General features: G+C 42.9%; 1 long non-coding RNA gene across 1 annotated transcript; it reads right to left on the bottom strand.

The window, feature by feature from the left end:
• Positions 1-12863: 12863 nt before the first annotated feature.
• Positions 12864-13704, bottom strand: LOC136724683 (uncharacterized). Its single transcript, XR_010807200.1, has 3 exons — positions 13650-13704; positions 13272-13331; positions 12864-12970 (listed from the first exon to the last, which is right to left on the bottom strand). It is a non-coding gene; the product is annotated as an uncharacterized LOC136724683 (long non-coding RNA).
• Between the last annotated feature and the right edge of the window lie 1296 nt (positions 13705-15000).

Below are 15000 nucleotides of genomic sequence, written 5' to 3'. Positions count from 1 at the left end.
GCCCACAGGACTGCCGCATACTGGATGTTTTTCCCTTTTCACACCATTCTTTGTAAACCCTAGAAATGGTTGTGCGTGAAAATCCCAGTAACTGAGCAGATTGTGAAATACTCAGACCGGCCCGTCTGGCACCAACAACCATGCCACGCTCAAAATTGCTTAAATCACCTTTCTTTCCCATTCAGACATTCAGTTTGGAGTTCAGGAGATTGTCTTGACCAGGACCACACCCCTAAATGCATTGAAGCAACTGCCATGTGATTGGTTGGTTAGATAATTGCATTAATGAGAAATTGAACAGGTGTTCCTAATAATCCTTTAGGTGAGTGTATATCCCCCTTGAATGACGACGACGATGATAAAACAGACGACCTGTGGGGGGTTGGAGGGGGGTCTGACGGCTCAGGGTCTACTCTCTTCTAAGAGGGCGGTGTGTCGTGACGTAGTGAAGAGATAGGATAAAAGGCGCAACAATTCATTCATGGTTTAAAATTAAAGAGAATGTCTTACCCCAAAGCTGCGGACGTCGACAGGCTCTACAGGCCTCTTCAAACCCGGGATCAACCCTGGTTCTATTCCCCAGATTTTGTATACACTCCGGAACCCTCTGACTGCGGTTACCCTCCAAGACCTCAGACCCCGGTCCCTCAGGACGAAACAACATGCGGGGCGATGGATGTCCAAATGAGTCTCGTGGATCCCCAGCCTCTGGAGCTCATGGAGGGCCTCGATTTTGCCGAACTGTCTACCGTCTGTGCGTCTCAGGAGGGGGTCAGTCCAATGGATGTAGAAACACCCCACAAACCACCAGGCGACCCAATGAGCATCGGACTGTCTCGGGGGCGTGATGAAGATGCAGGATTTATGCCCGGGGTATGTGGCCAAGTAAGCAGAGTGGTTAAAAGCACCCTGGTGTATATTCTGAGTGCTCTCATCGACCGAGCTCTGAAAGAAGTCTGTCGGGGGTGTGAAGTGAATCACCCCAGTCAGTTGAGACACAGTTGTTTGTTTGAACCAGACCGTTACTATTTCCTGTTCTATTTCAACGTGTTTTACAGAAGACTGAACAAACCGTGGCTGAAACCGGCACTAATCAAGGCTCTGTCTTACTCCCACATACATGTCACTGCGGGACAAGTCCAGAAAATCATAGATGAGATTTTGCTGGAGCTGAAAAAGGAGCCGTTTATAATAGAGAAACTTGGGCAGCTGCTCAATGACCTGGATGAGCCAAGTAGAAAAACCGCTGGCAAGCTAAAAGCTTATTTCTTCCGTAAAGAAGTTAAAGCTGGGGGCAGCGACGAAGAATTCGACATCTACGCCACTGATTCAGACTCTGACCTGAACTAAGGGACTTTGAACATGGGGAATGTTCTGGACTGCTGCTGCAACTGGTTCTGTCATCAACACTCTGCAGCTAACCTGAGAGTGCTATTACACCATGTGCTTGACAGAAAAGTAGCCAATGCGAGCCTTTTCTCTACAGATTTAACCATCGATGAGGATCAACTTTCAAACCTGGAAAAGTTAATGGTTGCTGTAACAAAGACCGGGGGGTACGAACACTGGGATGAAGCGCTCAAGGGGGCCAAGAATGATATTAGGCCATTTCATCAACATCTGTATGACCTTTTACTGAGCATGTTTAATACCCCTCTGTTTACTTTTAAAATAGTCATATTGTTGTTTTATTTACATATGTAACTGAGGTGTGTGCCTACAAGATAAAGAAACAGGTATTTGTTGATATAGATCAAGTAACCAATCATCTGATTTCTTTTTGTCTGGACCATAGAAAAAATTGTTGTGTATGTTATACTTTTCTCAAATGTCTAAAAAGGGGTATCTGCTCTCCTGAAGTTGAATAAAAAACCTTGTATAAAAACTTTGGCGCATAGTGTGGGTCTGTGTGTTTATTTGGCAGAATGACTCGGCAAGCTCCCCAAATGCATGAACTATACTACAACCCAGCCAAGATTGGGGGTTTGGCGGGTAAGAAGGGTTTTCAAAGAGGACTCGCTGATGCCGGTGTGAAGGTTAATGATGTGGTTGTTTCAGAATGGTTACGGGAACAAGACGCCTATACCTTACATAAACCTCTCAGGATTAACTTTAAAAGAAACCGCGTATATGCAACTGACATAGACTCACAATGGCAAATGGATCTAGTCGATATGTCAAATTTATCAAAACATAACAATGGTCACAAATTTATGTTGATGTGTATCGATGTGTTATCAAAATATGCCTGGGCTCGCATTCTACATAATAAAACAGGTCGGGCGGTGACAAGGGCCTTTGAGGATATATTGTCCCAGGGACGATGTCCTAAAAAACTGCAGACTGATAAAGGAAAAGAGTTTCTCAACAGAGAATTTCAGAATCTACTGAAGAGACACAAAATACATCATTTCACCACCGGTAATGAGCTTAAGGCATCGGTGGTGGAGAGGTTTAACCGCACCATAAAGACCAAAATGTGGAGATATTTTACAGCGCTCAACACGTTCAAGTATTTTGATAAAGTTCAGGATTTTATCGATGCTTACAACCAAGGGTATCACGCCAGGTATTAAAATGAAGCCTATAGATGTTGATCAAAGTAATTCTTTTAAGGTCTATAAAAAATTATACGGCCCATTTATTAAGAAGGGGAAAACTACTTATAAGTTCAACATCGGCGATGTGGTTCGCGTTTCAAAGCTAAGGAGTACTTTTGCCAAAGGTTATGAACAAACATTTTCTGACGAATATTTTACAGTTACCGAACAGGTGGCTAGAGACCCCCCCGTGTACCGGTTAAAAGACTATGACGGGGAGGCTATAGAAGGAACGTTTTACGAAGCCGAGTTACAAAAAATTATTGTGGGTAAAGACATTGTATACAGAGTTGAAAAGATATTAGCTGAGAAAACCCAGAACCGGAAAAAATATGTGTTGGTGAAATGGCTTGGATGGCCTGAAAAGTTCAATAGTTGGGTCCCGTAACAACAGGTTTGTGATATTCAAGCCTTATAACTACATGCCCGCGGGTGTGGTGGGGGCATTACTTTCGATACTCAAGATGGAATCAGGAGGCTTCTACGTGACTCTACCCAGTAACGCCTCTCTCGATATATACCCTAAAAATGAAATATCCAGTTACACGGTACAATTTGGAAAATCTATAGATCTAAGGGGTTCGTGGGAAGTGGGGTTGGCGGAAATACAGTATCCTTACACTTGGGCTGTTTTACAAGATAAGGATGCCACCTTCGCCATTTTTGATGATGTTAAAAAGAGTCAATGGACATTCACGATACAAGGAGGTTATTATGACAATGTGGATACAATATTAGATGAGATGCATAAACAGTTCTCAGAAGGCACCCCCAACATCAAGCTATATTACAACCCTATTAAAAACAGAGTGTACAAGGTGTCAAAACCTTGTATTAGCATTCAAACCAACGGACAACTGGGGCGTATATTAGGGTTCTATTCTGACACAGAGAGCAGGTTCTCAGAAGTGGTGGCACCCTTCCAGGCTGACATCAGGGGCGGCTTTTACACTCTTTATGTGTATACGGATATCATAACACACCAGAGGGTCGGGGATAGCTATGTCCCCCTTTTGAGAAATGTACTTATTAAAGGTAAAAGCAATGACATGGTCACAATTACTTATGACAAGCCACACTACGTACCAGTCTCAAAGACCCACTTTGACAACATCATGATCGAAGTAAAATCGGATCAGAATATCAACGTACCCTTCCGCTTCGGTAAAGTTATTGTCAAACTACATTTTCGACCCCTGAAACAGTGTGTACATTATTAAAATGGCTACCTCGAGGGGTTATGTAGATCCTAGCGCCTATGTGGATTATTACAAGATGCAAGCCGGGAACGGCTTGCCCGGTTTTGTAGGAGCCCCCACAATGTATGGAGCCGGTCTAGGAGGACTCTTTCGTGGTCTCTTTAGAATGGCCGTACCCCTGCTTAAGAGAGGCTTTGCTATAGCCAGACCCCACTTGAAATCAGCGGCTAAAAATATTGTTAGTGACGTGTTCACCAATGTTATGAACCGGGCAGCTAGCCATGAGCAGCAGGAGGGTTCGGGTCTCATGGTAATGGCGAGGAGGGGGGGTAAAAGAAGAAACAAAGAATCTCTCATTCTCCAACATATCGTGGAAACACTCGGAGAAGGAAGCAGCACAAGAAAAAACCTGCAAAAAGAAAGTCTCAAAGAAAGACAAATAGAGCCTCAGGATACATCTTTTAAAAATGTCTTTTGTCCACAGTCTATCGGAAGAATGCGTCAAATCAGAACTGGATCTGTTTACAGTTCCATACACTCAAACGAGTATAGATAAGAGCATATATGTAGAGATACCCCCTCTTTCCGCAATTTCAGATACGGCCCCTCTGGAGTTTTTTATAGCTGGCAATGGCGAGGATTATATTGATTTGAATAACACATTTATTTTAATGAACTGTAAAGTGACTGATGAGGATGGCGATGCAATCGAGAAGACGGCCAACGCTGGGGTCATCAATTACCCGGTGGCCACCATGTTTTCACAGGTGGATGTGACCCTGGGAGATCGGCTCATTAGTCAAAGCAGCAATACTTACCCCTATAGGGCCATGATGGAGTGTATCCTTAATTATAGTGAGGAGACCCTAAGCAAACAGTTCAGCCCCGGCCTTTTCTTCAAAGACACCCCGGAAGCTATGGACGACCAGGATCCAGAGGGACTCAATAAGGGTTTGCAAAAAAGAACGGCCTTTTCAACAGAAGGGAGGACCTTTGAGCTAATGGGACATATCCATGCAGACATATTTTTCCAAGAAAAACTCATGCTCAACGGGGTAGACATTAAAATTAAAATGATCCGTAGTAAAAGTGCTTTTTGTCTGATGACCCCTGATACTGAAAAATATAAACTGACCATATTATCGGCCTCGCTGTTTGTGAAAAAAGTATCCGTCTCCCCGGCGGTTAAACTAGGACATGCGCAGGCTTTAATGACGGCAAACGCCAAGTACCCGATCGAAAGAGTCTATATGAAAGTCCACAGTATCCCCGCAGGGACACGGGTGATGAACCAGGAAAATCTGTTTCTAGGACAGCTCCCAAAACAGGTTATTATAGGTCTCGTGGATAATGATGCATTTACCGGGGTTTACAACAAGAACCCCTTTAACTTTAAACATTATAACGCGGAATTTATAGCACTGTACGTCGATGGTGTGCAGGTTCCATCCAGACCTTTTCAACCTGACTTTGAAAACGGCAACGCGGTTCGTGAATATTACAGTCTAGTACTGGCTACGGGTCGCCATCTCAAGGATCAACCTCTGCTGATCGATCGCCGGGAATACTGCAGCGGTTACCCCCTGTACGGTTTCAACCTGACCCCTGACGAAGAGTGTGGACAACATTTTTCACTGATGAAGACGGGCAATATGCGTTTGGAGATGCGTTTCAAGCAGCCTCTACCACGCACTGTAAATATGGTCGTGTATGCTGTGTTTGACAACATTATTGAGGTGAATCAGAGGAGAAACGTTCTGTATGATTATTATTAAAATGAACACCAGAGAGCTCAACCACATCATGAATGCCCTGGCCGGCTCACGGAAAGTGTTTCAAGGAGTCTACGCCTGCGACCAGCTGCCTAAATTTAAGATCAAGAATTTACCTGCAATGTACATAATCAACACACACCCTAAAAATATGCCCGGAGAACATTGGCTGGCTATTTATCTAAGGGAGGACCGCCGTGGGGAATTTTTTGATTCCTATGGAAACCCCCCGGATTTCAGACCTTTCCCTCGGAAGATCAATAACTTTCTGCTCAACAACTGTCAAGAAACCATTTACAGCGGTCGTCAAGTACAAAGTCTTCAGACCTTCACTTGTGGTCAACACTGTGTGTTTTTCTTATATCATAGATCTAAAGGAAGGTCATACCCCGATATTATGTCCTTGTACAGTGAGGATTTAGGCCAAAATGATAAAAAAGTGGCAGAGTTTGTCAGGACACTGTGGACCCCCCCTTATAACACAATTACTTACGACCCTAGCCAGCCATGTATACAGATGGGGTGTTCTTGTGAGGATTTTAAAAGATGTCATGCGTGCTAAAGTGAAAAAATAATGAAAACAGCCTTTGAATCATTAGTTTTGTTTTTATTCAACACAAATCTTATACAAAGCAGGGTTATGTTATAAATAAATGTACAACATTTGAAAATAAAAATAAAAAATAAAAAAAATTGTTTGTCGGTTCCTTATTTACAGGGGAGACAAATAAAAACATGAGATTAATAAGCTTCCCAACGATGGATAGATCCTGAGGATGGTTGCTCAGCACGGTCAGAGTAATGAGATATCGGCGTCAGATCAGTCGCCACCTCTTTACACAGACGGATTTTTTGTCGCGTTTCCTGGTTAGGGACTGTTGATTGGGGCATGTTCAGACAGGCCATCGCCTGTAGGAAAGCATTCCAGCCTACAGGTCGGTGACTATCGGGTACCTTATTAGTGCTAGTGACACTCTTCAACAAATCAAACATGTGTGAACCTTTGATCAGTTGTCCTTTAAAAACAAATTCACCCTGTTCATTCCAAGTCGTTACCCGCGGTTTCTGAACCATTTTGTGCAGAATATATTCTGCATGTCTTTTGCTTCTGGCCGGCATGTTTCTCAAAACATCCGTTACAACATCTCCCTCTGAACTCTCAACAGGTTCGGGCACCGCAACATCTTTATCAACCGTACCCCCCGCATCAGCCCCAGAACCATTTTCTTGAGAGGCCATGGTTAAAGTTAAAATGTTTTGATCTTTTTCACCCTGTCTAACCAGACGGAGGTAGCGCTGTAACGTGTTGCTATACATCTGGGCTTTGGAATACTGATTTAAATCGGCCCTGGCCAGTATAGCTTTCATTTCAGAGTCCAGGTTGTTTTCGGCCGTTTGTCTAATGGGCTCTGGCCCGACAACATTTTTTCTCAGTTTCTCAAGCTGCTCCTGAGGGATCAAAAACATTTTCTGAGCATATTCCATTATTAACCCACTCTGGAAGCTAGAAGACTGGTTAGGAAAGGCACGGCTATGCTCAACAGCGGTCCTATAAAACCTCCGGTTTGATTAATCTTCTTTCTTTTTCTATTAATAGAATACTTCTTATTAGCGATGATCTTGATAACCGCTTTTTGTTTTTTGAGTTTAGAATGTTGAGAAGGGGTTAGGGGTATATTACCGCGTAAGATGTTAAAAGCTATTTCACACAGGGTCTCGATCAAATCCGAGGGGGCCCCTGCCAGCACAGCTTTCCTATGGCGCGGGCTCCCCTCAAATAACATTTGCAAAAGCGGCAGATTTCTTTTAATCCGAACAGACATTCTTATTTATTTCCTTTTCTTTAGCACATACACTGCCGGCCAATCGGGCGGGCACAAACCTGTTCTGAGGCGAAAGTCTTCTGGGGTTTGTGCTTTTAAGTCCACAATCAAGTACCCGTAGGGTTTTTTGGTGGCATCCTCAAATGCCTCCAAAAAGAACTTGGTCTGGTTAGGGTACATTTGACGAGCCAAGACGGTGACCTGTAGTTTATCTCTGGGGTTTTTAAAAAGAATTATATAATTGGCATTTAAATTAATAGTGCGGCTTTTTTTACCTTGAAAAAATAGATTTTGAACTAAATAAATAATACTTAAATTCCTATGATGAGTGTACTTTGTGAAAGCTTTTTCCACTTCATTGTTGTCACCGGCCTGCTCCATCAGGTCATCAAGGATCACTAGATTAGTTTGTCCGGGCGGGAACAGGTCATCGTCACACAACGAGGCGGGGAGACCTTGCACAAATTTCAGATTATTTTTTTTTGATGCCAAATCATCGTAGAGAGGTTGCCAGCAAGAGTAACACCACACTATGTTGTCAAGAGCTTGGGACACGGTTGCGTCCACATCTTCTATGATGTTCTTTATAAGATAGCTCTTACCCGAATTGGAGGGACCGGCTATAATACAGGAGAAAGGGTGTTGAAGTCGGTTATCAAAACCACTGCTAATATCCATAAGGCAGAGTGGTATAATCAGTCTTCAACACTCTTTTATTGTACACCACCCTGAACCGTTTGTTTAGTGATCTATTTTCCAATGTGTACCCCTTTTTATTGCGATAGATCTGATTTCCGGCTGTAATAATCTCGCGAGGAGGCGCGTCTTTCTCGGTTACAAAACTTTGTACCAGGGTCGTCAGAGACTTGATGTTAATGAGCTTGTTGTTACAATGGTTCAGAGTGAAACCCTTAACTTTCATACAGGTCTTACCCGCAGCCGTTCTGTATGCGTAAGTCTTAGGACCCCCTGAAACAAACTCCACTATGTGGTCCTGAGGATCTAGCTCGCTCGTTAACTCCCCAAGGTAGTCCCCGAGGGGAGGGACCCAATCCCCTGGCCTGGTGACAAAGATTACAGAGTCAGTATCATGATAGAGCGTGCGTTCCTGCAGCTGATCCATTAAGTTGTACAGTTCAAGCCGGGCGTAAGCCGTGGTAAAAACCGCTATGAAAACATTAACGTTTCCCTGTTTGGTGGGGAAATCTTTAGGGGCCCTCCACTGGACCTGTGCCACATGGTCATTTAAGAATTGAAAGTGTGATACTGCATGTTGTTTGGAAAACATAAATTCTATAAACTGTTCAGGGGTTTTAATCAAGGTTGTGTTTAGACGGTTATTTCTTTCCCCAAACTTACCCCACAGACTGTTTAAAATCAGTTTGGACATTTGTCTCTTGGCGGGGTTTACAGTTATGTTCCCCGGCTCTAGACGGATCCCTTCCTTTTCAAAATATTGCTGAACGTACCGCTCTTTGGCCACGGAGTCAACACACCATGAGGGATAGCCCGATGCCTCCTGTTTCCCTTTCAGATGGGTCATAATGTACTCAGCAAAAAGAGTATCAGATTTTTCAGAAAAATGCCAAACCTCATACACCTTACCGACTCTGTAACCTTTCTCCACCGCCTTGTCAAGCTCAATGCTACACCAGACACCCGTCAGCGCTCTCTCGTCATCACTGTGCAGACAAGAGGTATTTTGATTTTCAGTTTCCACACACGTTCTACACAGAGGGAACATCAATTTTCCCGAACACCTGTAAGGCAACACGGGTAAGAACAGCTCGCGAGGAGGGTACATGGTGACTTTGATCAAACCAAAGTACTGTCCGATTTCGAGAAAGTCACGATAAACAATGGTTGGATGCCCCACCGGGTACATTTTGGTCTTGTTGACATAAGGGTACAGACTGGTGAAATCATAGTAATCTACTCTCTCACCCTCCTTTATCTCATAATGTAAACAGAGGGCATTGGTACGACCCCCAAATAACGCATCCCTGGGCTCTAGACGTTCAGGAAAGTCCAAGGTTTCCATAAACCGTTGTACCCCCACATCCTGTTGCTTCAGGGTCGTCCACGTGTGTTCCCAAATCACCAGCACATTCAAACCATAGGTGTTTTTTAAAGTTTCAATTCGTTCCTGGAAATCATAGTACATATCACCGCAGAGTTTTTGTGTTACGGGGTTAAAGGTGTTTGGGTCGAAGCACTGAGGACAGCCATGGTAAATACAACCAGCAAACTCATAAGCGGTACGCCGCCCGGACACGTCGCTAAAACCGTCTATGTAGTAAGGCCCCATTTTGACTTCCCCTTGATTTAAAGCATGTCTGATGAAGATGTTATCCCGGGCACTCAGATATTCCAGCCACTGTATGGAGACAGTCGAAAAGTTCTTTTGTCTAGCACGATAGTTGTCAGAAGTGGTGACCGCTATAGTGTTTTTCTGCAAGAAATTGGATCGATACATTTTCATACAGAGAGAGACGCTATGGTCACACTTTGCAAAGGGTCGAGACCCGATGTGTTGATAACCTCGGCGCGGAAACGCAAACAGGCTTCTTTAAGGATCACCACATCATTTTTACAATAAGCGGCCATCTCTTCTCGGAAATCAAAAACACCTCCCTTAACCGTATTGTACCATTTAAAGAATTCCTCCCTCTCATGAGACATCATAGTATCAACCCCATAATAAGAGGCGGGCGGGTAGGACCCTCGATAATTTTGAGTGTCCTTAGTATTAAAAAAATGGCAGAACCAACCTTTCTTCTGAGCCTCAAAACCCAGAGCTTTAGGCAAAGCGCTCAATTTCATGGGGAGGAAATTTAACGAGTCTATGTAACGTTGGTTGAAAGCTTCGTCGGTGAAACACATGATCTTGCTACCCTGAGCTATTATTTTTGGGGTCACCCCATTTTCCACCAGATACTTCATCAAAATGTAAGAATCATAACCCTTAGCATTGTGGGCAATAAATGTGTAATTGAGGTATTTTGGACCGCGATACCGCGTAAAGAAATCCCTGACACAACTCTCACCGCTAGCTGACCACTCACAATCCAACATGTCAATACAGTGTATATAATTAGCAACATGGACCCCGTTTTCTTGCCGGCATTCAAAATCAAAAAAGACATACCGGTTGTGCGGCGGCTCCTTTTTAACCGGCTGAATAAAGCACTGGTGTTCAGACCCCGGGGTTAAATCAGCATTACAGATCCTACATCTCGGCTCCAGACATTTGTGTGGTTTAACCTCATGAAAACGGTACTGGAGGCAACACTGCGGGCAATATTTAGTTTGATCACAATAACTCCGTTTTTTAACCCCCTCAGCAGCGGCCCTCTGTACCTTATGTTCGGAAAAACAGAACGCGGAGAGACAAATCCTTAAGCAATCTTTACATCGGATGGTAGGGGCCAAACCCTTACGACATTGCGGATTGAAACAGACGTTACAGTAACCGTCACAGCGGTGCTTAAGCTTATCATTGAAGGCCTTATAACACCAATGACAAACATACGAACAACCCAAAAAAGCCGTCAAACTCTTTATTCCAAAGTAATGACTATCACTTAGGAAGAGAAACAGTGTCTGTGTATGGGTTTCAGGATGTGTCTGAAATTTCACAAATACTTCCTTTACCTCACAACGGTACCACACAACAATTTTTAAAGACAACAACTCCTCAAACATGGTAATGTCTGAAAAGGCAACCATCTGTTGAGAGTTTAAGCCGGCCCTCTGATGAAGCATTAAAGCCTCTTGCATAGCTTGGGGTTCAGGCATGTCGGGGGTGAGTAGTTTTATTAAACTGTAAGCAAAACAGAGCTTATTGTCCCCATTGGAACTCACCACTAATTGCCTGAGCTTGTTCCTAATTATGTCGTTCTTCAAGCATTTCGACAGTCTTCTAAGTGCCCCACCCTCAGGGTTACGAACCACATTCATTACCAGAGACAGACTTTCATCAGCTAAGATGGATGCGTTACTTTGCAATAACGCTTCGATTTTAGCCAGAAATTCATCAACATCTAAATTATCTCCACTCATCATTACAGATAGGTTGCTAAACAAATCATCCCCTCTGAGTTCTAACTGTACAACATCTCGAGGTCTGACCCTTTCAGCAACCTGTTCAAGCATGTTTTGCAAGGCCTCGTGTATGTTGACAAATATTTCTGCATAATTGTCACAATTTAAAAGTTCTGCAAAATTAAAACGTTGAATCATTTCAAAATTGTTATAGGCCGGTCTATCTATAATCACGGGAGCACTGGTACTCTTGGCCACATCATCATTTTGAACAAAGCCTTCAACCCCTACATTCTCACAGAGCATGTCCTCCACAACCTTATCAGTCTCAGAACCCTCCACATTCCGAACACCCCCACTGCTGACATCTACAAAACCCCCTTTTTGAGGAGGCTCATTTAAAGCCTGTAAAAGTCCTTCAAAGATATCCAACCGGTTAATGTCAAGACCCTCCTCTATAGTGACGGCTGCTTCTGCCGCCGTACTGTGTTCTAATTGTCTCAAATCATTTATAATAGGGGCAGAATTTGGTCGGGGTAGCGTCTCCAAAGCCTCCACCATTTCAAACAAATCAGGGTGAACTAGGGGTTGAACCTCTATAAGCGCTACCGTTGGGAGGTGGTTATTTAGATCATTGACCATCTGTAACAGGTCGGGGTTCACCGGTAAGTCTGTTAATTCACATTCTATCGGGGGTGATTGGGGGTTATTTAAATCATTTATCATTTGTAATAGTTCCTGGTTCATTGGGACATCAGAGGAGTTCACAACAGGGCCGGGGATGTTCTCTCGGGAAGGTCTTTTTGGGGCCCTAACTTGATCATAATCCTTTAGTTTGTGAGTTCTTTTACCAAGTCCGGACATTTTTTTATTTATTTCTTATTTTTCCAACAACCCACAATAGTAAGGCGTTTTGTATCTATTAAAACATTAAATACGGTACAATTCATTAGTAAGGGTATTAATAAGGGTGTTTTGGCTCTCTATCACAAGGTTTTGCCCCACTAACACAAGTCTTTGATTTTGTAACAAAGTACGTAGCAACTCATGCCGACCTTCAGGAAGTAGCTCCGGGGGATGGTGTCCTGGCACAGCTTCAAAGGATGGTCGCTCCGGTAAATCTCGGTCGAAGGAGGCAGGGAGCGAGCGTATACTCACGGACGGAGACCAAGAAGGCCTTTGCGGTGACACCCTGGCCAATCGCGGTGTACTGTTCAGCGTTTCTGTAGCCAAGAAACGGGGATGGGGGGACGATGTTGAAACCTGTCCGTCGTTGGGTGGTGTGTCAACCCTGACTGACGGCGACCCCTGAGGTTGTTGGTTGCCTGTATTTGTTCCGACCGACAATGCGTCGGGCTGAATCTGGGTTGTTGAATTACCCCCAGAAGTCTGTGGCCTGAGTAGATGTTGGGGTGTCTCCAAGACCACCGTGGGGGATCCTCTCGGTGATCTCTCCGGGGAAGATGTTTGATCCCACTTAGACGGGGTAATTGTCCTCAATAGCTCATCCACAGAATGACTATCCCAAGAGTCTTGGGAAGAATAAAAATATACATTACATTTACATCTTTAAACGGCGACAGAAATCAAATTTAAAACAACATATCCAGGACCTTCAAAACCTTTAGCTTTTTTAGACCTTTGAAAATAGGCTTAGACATTCACTACAACGCCTTATTATTTACAGACAATATATTTATTAGGACTTGATAATAAATGTAAAACAGAGAAGCCTCTGTAAATAAACGGTTTCTTAAATGTTTCTTTAAAAACTGTAATATTGTTAATAAAACTTTTTATACACACACACACCACATTTCATTTTTAACGAACCTTCCAAGTGTAAACGCTTCCTGATCCCGGGACTTCCTGTTTCACAAACGTTTTCACGATCTGTTTAAATATTAAATACAATGAACACCTTCAAGCCTTTTCCTACAGCCACTTTAAAACAGAAGTATAATTGCGGAAGATAAGCCAAACAACTTACTAAAACCTTTCGGACAGCTTTACTTCCTAACCAGACGGTAGGACAATCGGTCATTTCTAAACACATGCCCCAGAAACAAGCCTAGACCTGTCCGGACTTCTAAAGATCTTTCCCAGAACCCCCCACCCTACAGGAAATGGGCACCCATCGCTTAAATATTAGCCCTCAACGGGCAAACAAAGCCCTTTTAAAAACATTAAAGTTTGAAAGATCTTACTTACCTCCAAAGAATAATCGTTTCTTATGTTTTTCAGCTGGTTTAGCTTTTTGCACTTCTGTGGAGGTAAGAGACATGTTTAACCTTTAACCACCCCGCTTTATAAAAAGCTTTAACCTCTTACAAGCGGCAGATATATACTCACCGCTATCAGATACAGGGGCTGACGGCCTTTCAGATTCTTGAAAGGTTACGGTTCTCGAAGGTAAAACGAAACAAGACCTCGATGTGAAAGGCCTTTCGTTGTCTCGAACCACGTTTCTTAATACTGTTAGAAAGGATAATTTTTTTAAATTAACAAAACTGGACTCAAACATCTTACAGAAACGTTATACAAACAAACAGGGGTTTAGTTCTTACCCGGTCGGCAGACAGCCTGTCTAGGGACAACCACTTCTCTTGGTTGATCCTCGGAGACATTAATCACAGGCCTTTCGATAGTTTCTGTGTAATTAAAGAGACCGGCATTAATATATATTAAAACGTTTTCATAACTCTAATGAGCCGCTTCAAAACCACACACACACCCATACATAAGAACCCATGAGCGCAAACACAAAAATCTTACCGTCGTTGTTCCAGATGATATCCTCAGCGTTGGGAATTAACTCCTGTTGACTGGCTGAAAAATAATTTTACAGAACTTAAAACAGATGTTATAACCTTATTTACAATACATGCACACAACACGCTCTGAGTCAATGAAAATAATCTGAAGACTTACCTAAAAACTCGTTTAAATCGAAGTCATTGATGTTGTTTCCGGACATTGTTGATCTTTAGGCTTAAATCGAAAGGTCAGTACGAGTCTGTCGAGCTGAAGACCAGACCTTCATACTTATACTGATGGCCAGATGCCGGATCTGCTTGTAAGGCATTGTTCTGGGCTGGCCTTTGTGCCATCCTGTTACCAATTAACATATCAAAAACAACCAATAAAATGACCCTGCATAAAATTTCAAATAGAAACCAAGATGGCGACGATCTCTCTCCTCTCTACTCTAAACTTTTATTAGAACCTTTTGGTCTCTCAAAAAACATTTTTAAGCATCAAGACCTATAGTCAATAAACACTAAGAATATTTCAGGCCTTTATACGCGCTAAAAAACAACCTGAGCCAAGAAAATAACTATAAAGATCTAAATAAGTAGCGCTTTTACAGCGATTTTTTTTTTTTTTTTTTTTTTTTTAATAGCGATGCTTTGTTTGGTATTAAACAAGTCACAAACTACTCAGAACAGCGTTTATCCCCGCAAAAGAGATATTTGGGTTTATTTTACAAAGCTTATAAATTATATAGTTTAAAAGTATTCTGAATGTTTTGATAACACACGCCATACCTACGTTTGTCTGA

The sequence above is a fragment of the Amia ocellicauda genome, unplaced genomic scaffold (assembly GCF_036373705.1).
Source record: "Amia ocellicauda isolate fAmiCal2 unplaced genomic scaffold, fAmiCal2.hap1 HAP1_SCAFFOLD_189, whole genome shotgun sequence".
In the NCBI taxonomy this organism is placed as follows: domain Eukaryota; kingdom Metazoa; phylum Chordata; class Actinopteri; order Amiiformes; family Amiidae; genus Amia; species Amia ocellicauda.
The sequence above is the reverse complement of the archived record's forward strand: the minus strand, read 5'-3'. Positions and strand labels throughout refer to the sequence as shown.